Raw genomic sequence first — 8,173 nt, 5'->3', positions numbered from 1 at the left:
CTCTTGCTCCCTCTCTCCTCTTGCCTCCTCTCCTCTCTTGCCTCCTCTCTCCTCTTGCTCCCTCTCCTCTCTTGCCTCCTCTCCTCTCTTGCTCCCTCTCTCCTCTCTTGCTCCCTCTCTCCTCTTGCCTCCTCTCCTCTCTTGCTCCCTCTCTCCTCTCTTGCCTCCTCTCTGCTCTTGCTCCCTCTCCTCTCTTGCCTCCTCTCCTCTCTTGCTCCCTCTCTCCTCTCTTGCTCCCTCTCTCCTCTTGCCTCCTCTCCTCTCTTGCTCCCTCTCTCCTCTCTTGCTCCCTCTCTCCTCTTGCCTCCTCTCCTCTCTTGCCTCCTCTCCTCTTCTCTCCTCCGGGCTCTCTACACTTGTTCGTGCCTGTCAACCAAAAGCAGAGCAACATTCTTCAACACACACACACACACACACACACACACACACACACACACACACACACACATACACACATTCCTGGTCCTGCTCGGTGGGTTATTTTTACCCTCAGAGTGTTTCAGGCCTTCACAGTTGGAAGCATCTTCATCACACACACACACACACACACACACACACGCACTGCTCTCAGGTTCAACCTCGTCCGATCGCTCCCTGTAACACACACTGACACACATACACTGACACACACACACACTGACACACACACACTGACACACACACACTGACACACACACACACTGACACACACACACTGACACACACACACACTGACACACACATACACTGACACACACACACACTGACACACACACACTGACACACACACACACTGACACACACACACTGACACACACTGACACACACACTGACACACACACACACTGACACACACACTGACACACACTGACACACACACTGACACACACTGACACACACACTGACACACACACACACTGACACACACACACACTGACACACACACTGACACACACTGACACACACAGCGTCACCTCGGTGTGTGAGTGTTTCTTGGTTGTGTGTTCTTCGTGTGTATCAGCTGATCAATAAGCTGCGATGTGTGTGATTATTGGACCCATTTGAACTTGTTGTTATTTTATTGATTATATTTTTATAATATTGATTAAATGAATGATTGATAAATTAAATGACAGTCAGCACACACACACACACACACACACACACACACACACAGTCAGCAGATTAATATAAACTTATAATGAAATCAGCACATTTGTGTATTTGTGGTGTTTTAGTGACTCCTGTACTGACCCGGGGTTTCAGGTCCAGCAGTATCAGTCCAGAATGCTTCCTTGCTCTGGGCCCGGCTGGCCCGGCTGGCCCGGCCCGGCCCGGCCCGGCTGAACCCTGGTCAGGACATTAGCAGCTCTTCCTGTCAGAACGATGCAGCGGGCTGGTCTGCGGCAGAACAACGCGGGGCAGCTCATTAGCTGCTGGCTTAGCGGGAGCTTTGTGTGGTGCAGGGAGAACAGGGTGATAAACCCGGGTGAGGTGGGAGCTGTGGCACCTCCCTGGATCAGCTTACACCTCCTCTGTCTGCAGCAGTACCGGGCCCATTAGCACCGGCAGCAGCACGGCCAGCAGCTACAGAACCTGTTTGTGATGTCACGCTGCAGGACGGGACATGTGCACTGTGTTTAAATCAGTCACTGATCTGTCCTCCTCTCTTTATGTTTCCATCACCTCTGTCCTCCTCCTCTCCTCCTCCTCCTCCTCTCCTCTCCTCTCCTCTCCTCCTCCCTCTCCTCTCCTCCTCCTCTCCTCTCAGTCCATCCTTCGTTGCCTCCTAATTAGTCTTACCAACCCTCTAAGCTCTTAATCTTTCTCTGTCTCCTTCCCCCTCTCTCATCCATCCAGAAATACTTCCGCTGGAGCTTTGCAGCCTGTTGCATCCCCTCATCCGTCCAGCATCTTTTATTATTCCTGCTCCTCCTGCTCCTCCTCTCCTCTCCTCCTCCTCCTCCTCCTGCTCCTCCTCCTCCTCCTCCTGCCTCCATGCGGGGGGTCCACGCCGTCTTTAGCTCGCCTAAGCTTCTGTGCTGTTGTCATCAGCTGCCTTTTTGTTTCCTTTCAAAGTAAACTTAAATAACTTGTTTACAGACATTTGTGATTCACTTATGTTCTTATATTTATTATATTTATTATATTTATTGGGGGAACACTGATTAATATTCAGCTTTTTCTGATCATCAGTATTATCTGAGTTTTTGCGTCTGATTGCTGATAATTACATTTAAAAAGCAGTGTTCTGGCTGATGCAGCGACTTCTCATCATTTGAGCTTCTGTGTGCAGCTTTTTAAAGGTTTTTAAAGGTTTTGACGTTTAGATTTTCATTTTTATTACAACTTTAAATCAGTTATCTGTCTCCTTTTAATAACAGATCCGTCCATCTGCTACTTTATTATTTTTAATATGCTGTATTTTTCGAGTTTCTTGCTCTGGTTGTATCCGAGCTGCTTGTGTTGTTCGTGTTCTGATTTAATTGTCTTGGTATTTGCTCTCTGAGTATCTGGACACATCTACAGGTTCAGTCAGTGAAACGTAGGATTATAACTGTTTTCCACTGAAAATAACATTATAACAAACGTCTCGCTTGCTGAGGAAACGTCGGATGTTGACAGAAGATCACGTGGAAGCTTGCAGACATCTCGACTGCTGTTTTTTTAAAGATCTGTTAAATTCGTCCACTGTCGGACAAAGTAAATGTAAAATCTGGACTATAAATGAGGCCGACTGAAGCTGCAGCTTCTCCTGAATGACTCGCTGAGTGACGCCTGATGCCACTGAGCTGATGATGAAGATGTTTCGGATCATCAGATGTGAGTTTGACAGAAACTCGTCTGAACCAAAGTTTAATTGTAGGAACCCGGTTTGTCTTCGTGTCTCTCGGCCCACAAACAGCAGATATGTGTGTGTTACCCATGATGCACTGTGTTCCTGTGTTTTCACTGACTCACACACACTGGGAACATGAAGAGTTTCTGGTTCTGTTCTGGTTCTTGAGGTGGACGTCTCTCTGATCCAGCGTGATGAATGCATTAATGATTGTGTGTACTGTGTATTGTGTACTGTGTACTGTGTGTGTTTGTGTCACTGACGTTCTCTCTGTGCTCTCCCCCTGCAGTGTGAGCAGTGGTTGCAGACACACACACAACAAACCCCGCCCCCCTCCCGCCCCGCCCCGAGACACGAGCGAGCGTTGCTTTACGAACAGGACGGTAAATATGCTCCTCCCTCCTCATCACTCATCCTCTCACCACTCATCCTCTCATCCCTCCATCCTGCCGGCTGTCGAACAGCACACACACCTCATCGCTCTGCTGCCTGTCTGTCTGCCTGTCTGTCTGTCTGTCTGTCTGTCTGTCTGTCTGTCTGTCTGTCTGTCTGTCTGTCCATCCACCTGTCTGTCTGTCTGTCTGTCTGTCCATCCACCTGTCTGTCTGTCTGTCTGTCTGTCTGTCTGTCTGTCCATCCACCTGTCTGCCTGTCTGTCTGTCTGTCTGTCTGTCTGCCTGCCTGCCTGTCTGTCTGTCTGTCTGTCTGTCTGCCTGCCTGTCTGTCTGTCCATCCACCTGTCTGCCTGTCTGTCTGCCTGTCTGTCTGCCTGCCTGTCTGTCTGCCTGTCTGTCTGTCCATCGCGCCATCAGCTCTCTTCGCTCTTCTCATCTCATCATCGTCATTTCACCTTTTTTTCATTCTTGAGCATCTTCGCCATTTTTCCACACACACACACACACACCTGTAAACGCTGCTTCACCTGCTCGCTGTCATGTGACCACCTGTCAGCTTCTCTGTTCCCGCTGATGATGCTGAAGCTTTTGTTTTCTCTGTCACTTCCTGGTTCAGAGGTTCTGGTCGTCCTCTGTGTGTTTATTTGATCTTTAACGCTGAGTTTCTGTTTGTGTCAGGGATCAATCATTAATCCAGTCAAAATGATTGAGACGTAAAACCAGACGTGGATCTTTACTGTGGATCTGTGTGAAAGTGTCAGCGTGCTGCAGCTCCTCGCTGAAACATGATGACGAGTTAGAAACCAGTTTATAATATAAACATAATCATCTCCACAGAGTTGGTTTATCAGGAAACGCTGGTGTCTGAGTGAACATAAGTGAAGCTCAGATTCACGTCCAGCTGTAGTAAAAACATTTGTGTCTCTTAAAGTGAAACGCAGACGGAGAGAATATCAAATTATTACTGATTTGAGTTTGATTTTGCAAAACAAATTCACAAAACAGTATTTTACACCTCGTCAGAACACAACGTGAGGTTTTTCTGTGTTCAGTGATTTCTGTGGATCGATGCACAGAAACAGTCAACGACGTGTTTAAATCAGTGGAATCTTGAATGGACGCTGGTGCTGACAGAAAGGAAAGTGAATTAAATCTGTAAGATCAGAATTGAACCTTTAAACACACAAACACACAAAAACACACACAGAGGGAAACATTAACTGAGGCGAGGTGTGTGTGTGTGTGTGTGTGTGTGTGTGTGTGTGTGTTCGTTCATCTGAGAGAGACAGAGCGAGTAGAGGAATCTGCGTCCTGATTGGCTGAGAGCTGGCAGACATTTTCCACAGTGAGGCTGCTCAGTGGTTGGCTGAGACTCTCCCCTCCCCCTCTGCCTCCCCCTCTCCTCCCCCTCTCCTCCCCCTCCTCCTGCTCTGGTATGCTGTACAGTAGAGCTATCAGCCCTTTATCACACCGGGTCTAAACTCCACCGAGTGTGTGTGTCTGTCTGTGTGTGTGTGTCTCTGTGTGTGTGTGTGTGGGTCGACTGCACTGCAAACACACACACCAGTCAATCTGTAACCTGGAGGAAAACACACACACACACACACACACACACACACACACACACACACACACACACACACACGAAAGAAAGTAATAGAAAGTTTTGCTGAAGATGGAGACAAGATACTCCATGTGGCCAAAAGTATGTGGACGCCACCTTCCAAGTAAACACCAGAACATGTTCTGGTGTTTCTGCTTCACAGCGTTATGAACTGAAGCTCTCTGAGTTTTGGACCGTTGGTCCGACAAGACAAGACGTCTGGAGACGTCAGCTGGCAGAATAATCTGCAGACGAGCGGGACGACGCGCTTCAGTTCCAGTGTGTATTGATCTCTGAAGCGATCAATAAACTGTTTCATCTCTACACCACAATTACAATCAGAGTTATACATGGATGGAGGAGGACAGGAGGGCAGGAGAGGAGAGATCAGATACAAACATATGGCCAAAAGTATGTGGACGCCACGCTCCTGGAAAACAGTCCCAGTTGAAGCGTCTCCAGTGTGAGACTTTAATGCTTCTCTCTGTTTTATATCATTATGAACTGAATCTCTTTGGGTTTTGGACTGTTGATCAGACAATCAGTTAATAGTGACCCAGTGAGATTGGACAGGGGTGTGAGGCCACAAGAGAGATTTAAAAGCAGCAGCAGTTAGCAGCTGATCAAAGATGTCTGCAGATCAGAGGGACACTGAGGTGTCTGAGCAGAATCAAGAACTGGCGCTATGATGACGGATGCTAAATCATTGCTGTTGCCCTCTGAGACGTCACAGTCGATGCCGGCGCTGTCATTGCCTCTTTCTTGTGCAACGTGGGCCTGATAACCAAAATCCCACACTTAAGCAACATGATGTCTCAGTTGTTTGAGTCAGTTTAATGACAGAAATGTTTCCCAGTTTGGTTTAAAAAGCTTTATCACGGCTGAAATGTGCAGGTGTCCACATACTTTTGTCCCTGTAGCGTGCAGATAAAACAGTCTGTCGCTGCTGCGGGAGGACTCGGTGTTTACAGGTGGTGCAACAAGTCGAGGCAGAGCTGCTGCAGAGGGAGCGGAGGAGGGAGGGACGTCAGGAGTGCAGAGCGGTGGAGGATGGGTGATGGCAGCTGAGTGTTAGATGGTGGTGTGGGGGGAGAAGGGGGAGGAGGGGGGAGAGAGAGAGAGAGAATTCCCATCAATCTCTCTCGCCCTGAGCTCTGAGCTCGCTCACATATGGGGAAGCAGCGAAGCGCTCTCTGGTGACTCCCGTGAGTGTGAGCTTCCTGTTGTGGTCGAGACACAGAAACAGAAAGAGACGGAGACGAAGACGCAGAGAGTCTCTCACTGTCTCCAGACGACACCGGCGTCAGTGCGAGTTCAGTGGCAGCAGAGAAGATCTGTTACGTGCAGCCTCGTGTGTGTGTTGGAAGTTGTTGAGCTGCTCTGCACTGTGATGTGAAATGTCCACATACTTTTGGCCATGCAGTGCACAGAAAGGAGAAAAGTTCTACTTTTAATTTACAGGTTTTTCACTGTTTTTCTTCACAGCTGATTATTTTGCTGCCATTTTAGGAAAGAAAGGTAATTGGATGAACTGCTGCAGCTGAAAAGTTGATCCAGCTGACTTAAGCTAATTAGCTTCAGCTGCCAGCATCAGTAGCTCAGTCAAAGACCAAAGATAGCTAATGTATGCTAATGAGCTTCAGATGCTAACACCACAGTTAGCCGACTATTGCGCCTCCATCTAGATTGCTAACTAAATTAGCTTGATTAGTCTAAATGTCAGTATCAGCCTATAAACAATTAGCGTTAGCCAACTAAAGCTAATCGGCTGATGTCTGCTGATGAGCTTCAGATGTGTGCAGCCTCATGTTAGCTTTAGCTTCAGTTATAACATCAACATAAACTGTCAGCGAAGTAGGTTTAGCTGCCAGAATTAGCATCTGTCAGTGAAACAAAGAAGACCTGTTGGCTAATTAGCTTCAAATGCTAGCAGTATAGCATCTTTAAATGACTTCACATCCACGTCGTCCTGTTTTACATCAGCAGCACCAGGTTTACTCACCCAGCATCGATGACTTCAGCCACTTTTAACTTGTAATCAGTTTATTTTGTAGTTTGATGACGACAGATCTGTTTACTGAAGTATGACATTAACACGGCTGCATGGCTCAGTGAACCTCAGACGCTCAGTATTTTATATTTGTGATTCATTGTTGGTTTTATTCCTGTTTGGAGTGAATGCTGAAGATTATATTAAGATTAATTGGCCCTGAAGTTAGAAACAGATGCTGTTGGTTGTCTCAGGATCTCTCAGCAGGTGAAGTCTGGATGTGTGTTTAAAGAAATGCTGAGAGGAATCTGGTTGAACCTGTGTGTGTGTGTGTGTGTGTGTGTGTGTGTGTGTGTGTGTGTGTGTGTGTGTGGAGCCATTTTGAAAGAGATGAAAAGAGAGATAGATGGAGCGATGGAGGGCGAGCGACAGTTAGGAGGAGGTAATAAATAGTCAACATATGGTCACCGGATCCTGTCCTCCCCCCGCTCCTCCATCTATCTCCCCCATGCATCCCTCCATCCCTCACCCCGCGTCGCTCCTGCTAAACACAGCCTGTTAGCTGACACCCGGGACGACACACACACACACACACACACACACACACACACACACAGTGATATAAATATAAACGGGAGCAGAAAGAGGAAGAGTTAGGAGCAGAAAAAGACGAGAGGCTTGAGGATGAGTCTGTTTGTTTTCTACCACAGGTGTCAGTTTTGTCAGTTTGCCTCTGGCTCTCTGCCCTGTGGGGCTGTAAATGATGCTAGCTGGCTACTCAGGCTGCTAACGTCTCTTCTAGCTTACAACCAGGAGTCATGATACACAGGCCAGTTTTTGGTTCAGCAGGAGACGAGTGAAGGAAACATCCAGTGCATTCAGGGGCTAACCTGCCAGCATCATTTAGCTAACACACACAAGAGGAGCTTCTGTCTCCAACTTGATGACTTGTTGAGTTCATGCCACATATTTGCTGAGATGCAGACTGAATGTAGCATGTGATACTGATACTAAATATACAAACTAGCTAGCAGAGTATTAGCCCAGCAGAAGCTAACAACATTTGTACGTTCTTGGGATGCTACCAGTGGAACACAATGCAAGTTTATTAGCTTTGAAAGCTGCTAGCATCACAAACAACCTGAGACTCTGACGTGCAGCTGTCAGCTCAGATGAAGGGACGCAGGGACGGAGAGGATTTATGGGGCTCAGGTGACGGGAAACTTTTCAGCTCACCCTCCATCCTGAACATGCGTCCATCTCTCCATCCATCCAGCCCCCACTGCTCCTCCTGCTCCTCCTGCTCCTCCTGCTCCTCCTGTCTCTGGGTTACATCTCCACACAGGTGCCTCACACAGCAGGAGGTT

The sequence above is a fragment of the Pagrus major genome, chromosome 19, assembly GCF_040436345.1.
Source record: "Pagrus major chromosome 19, Pma_NU_1.0".
NCBI lineage: Eukaryota > Metazoa > Chordata > Actinopteri > Spariformes > Sparidae > Pagrus > Pagrus major.
This window is presented reverse-complemented; position numbering follows the sequence as displayed.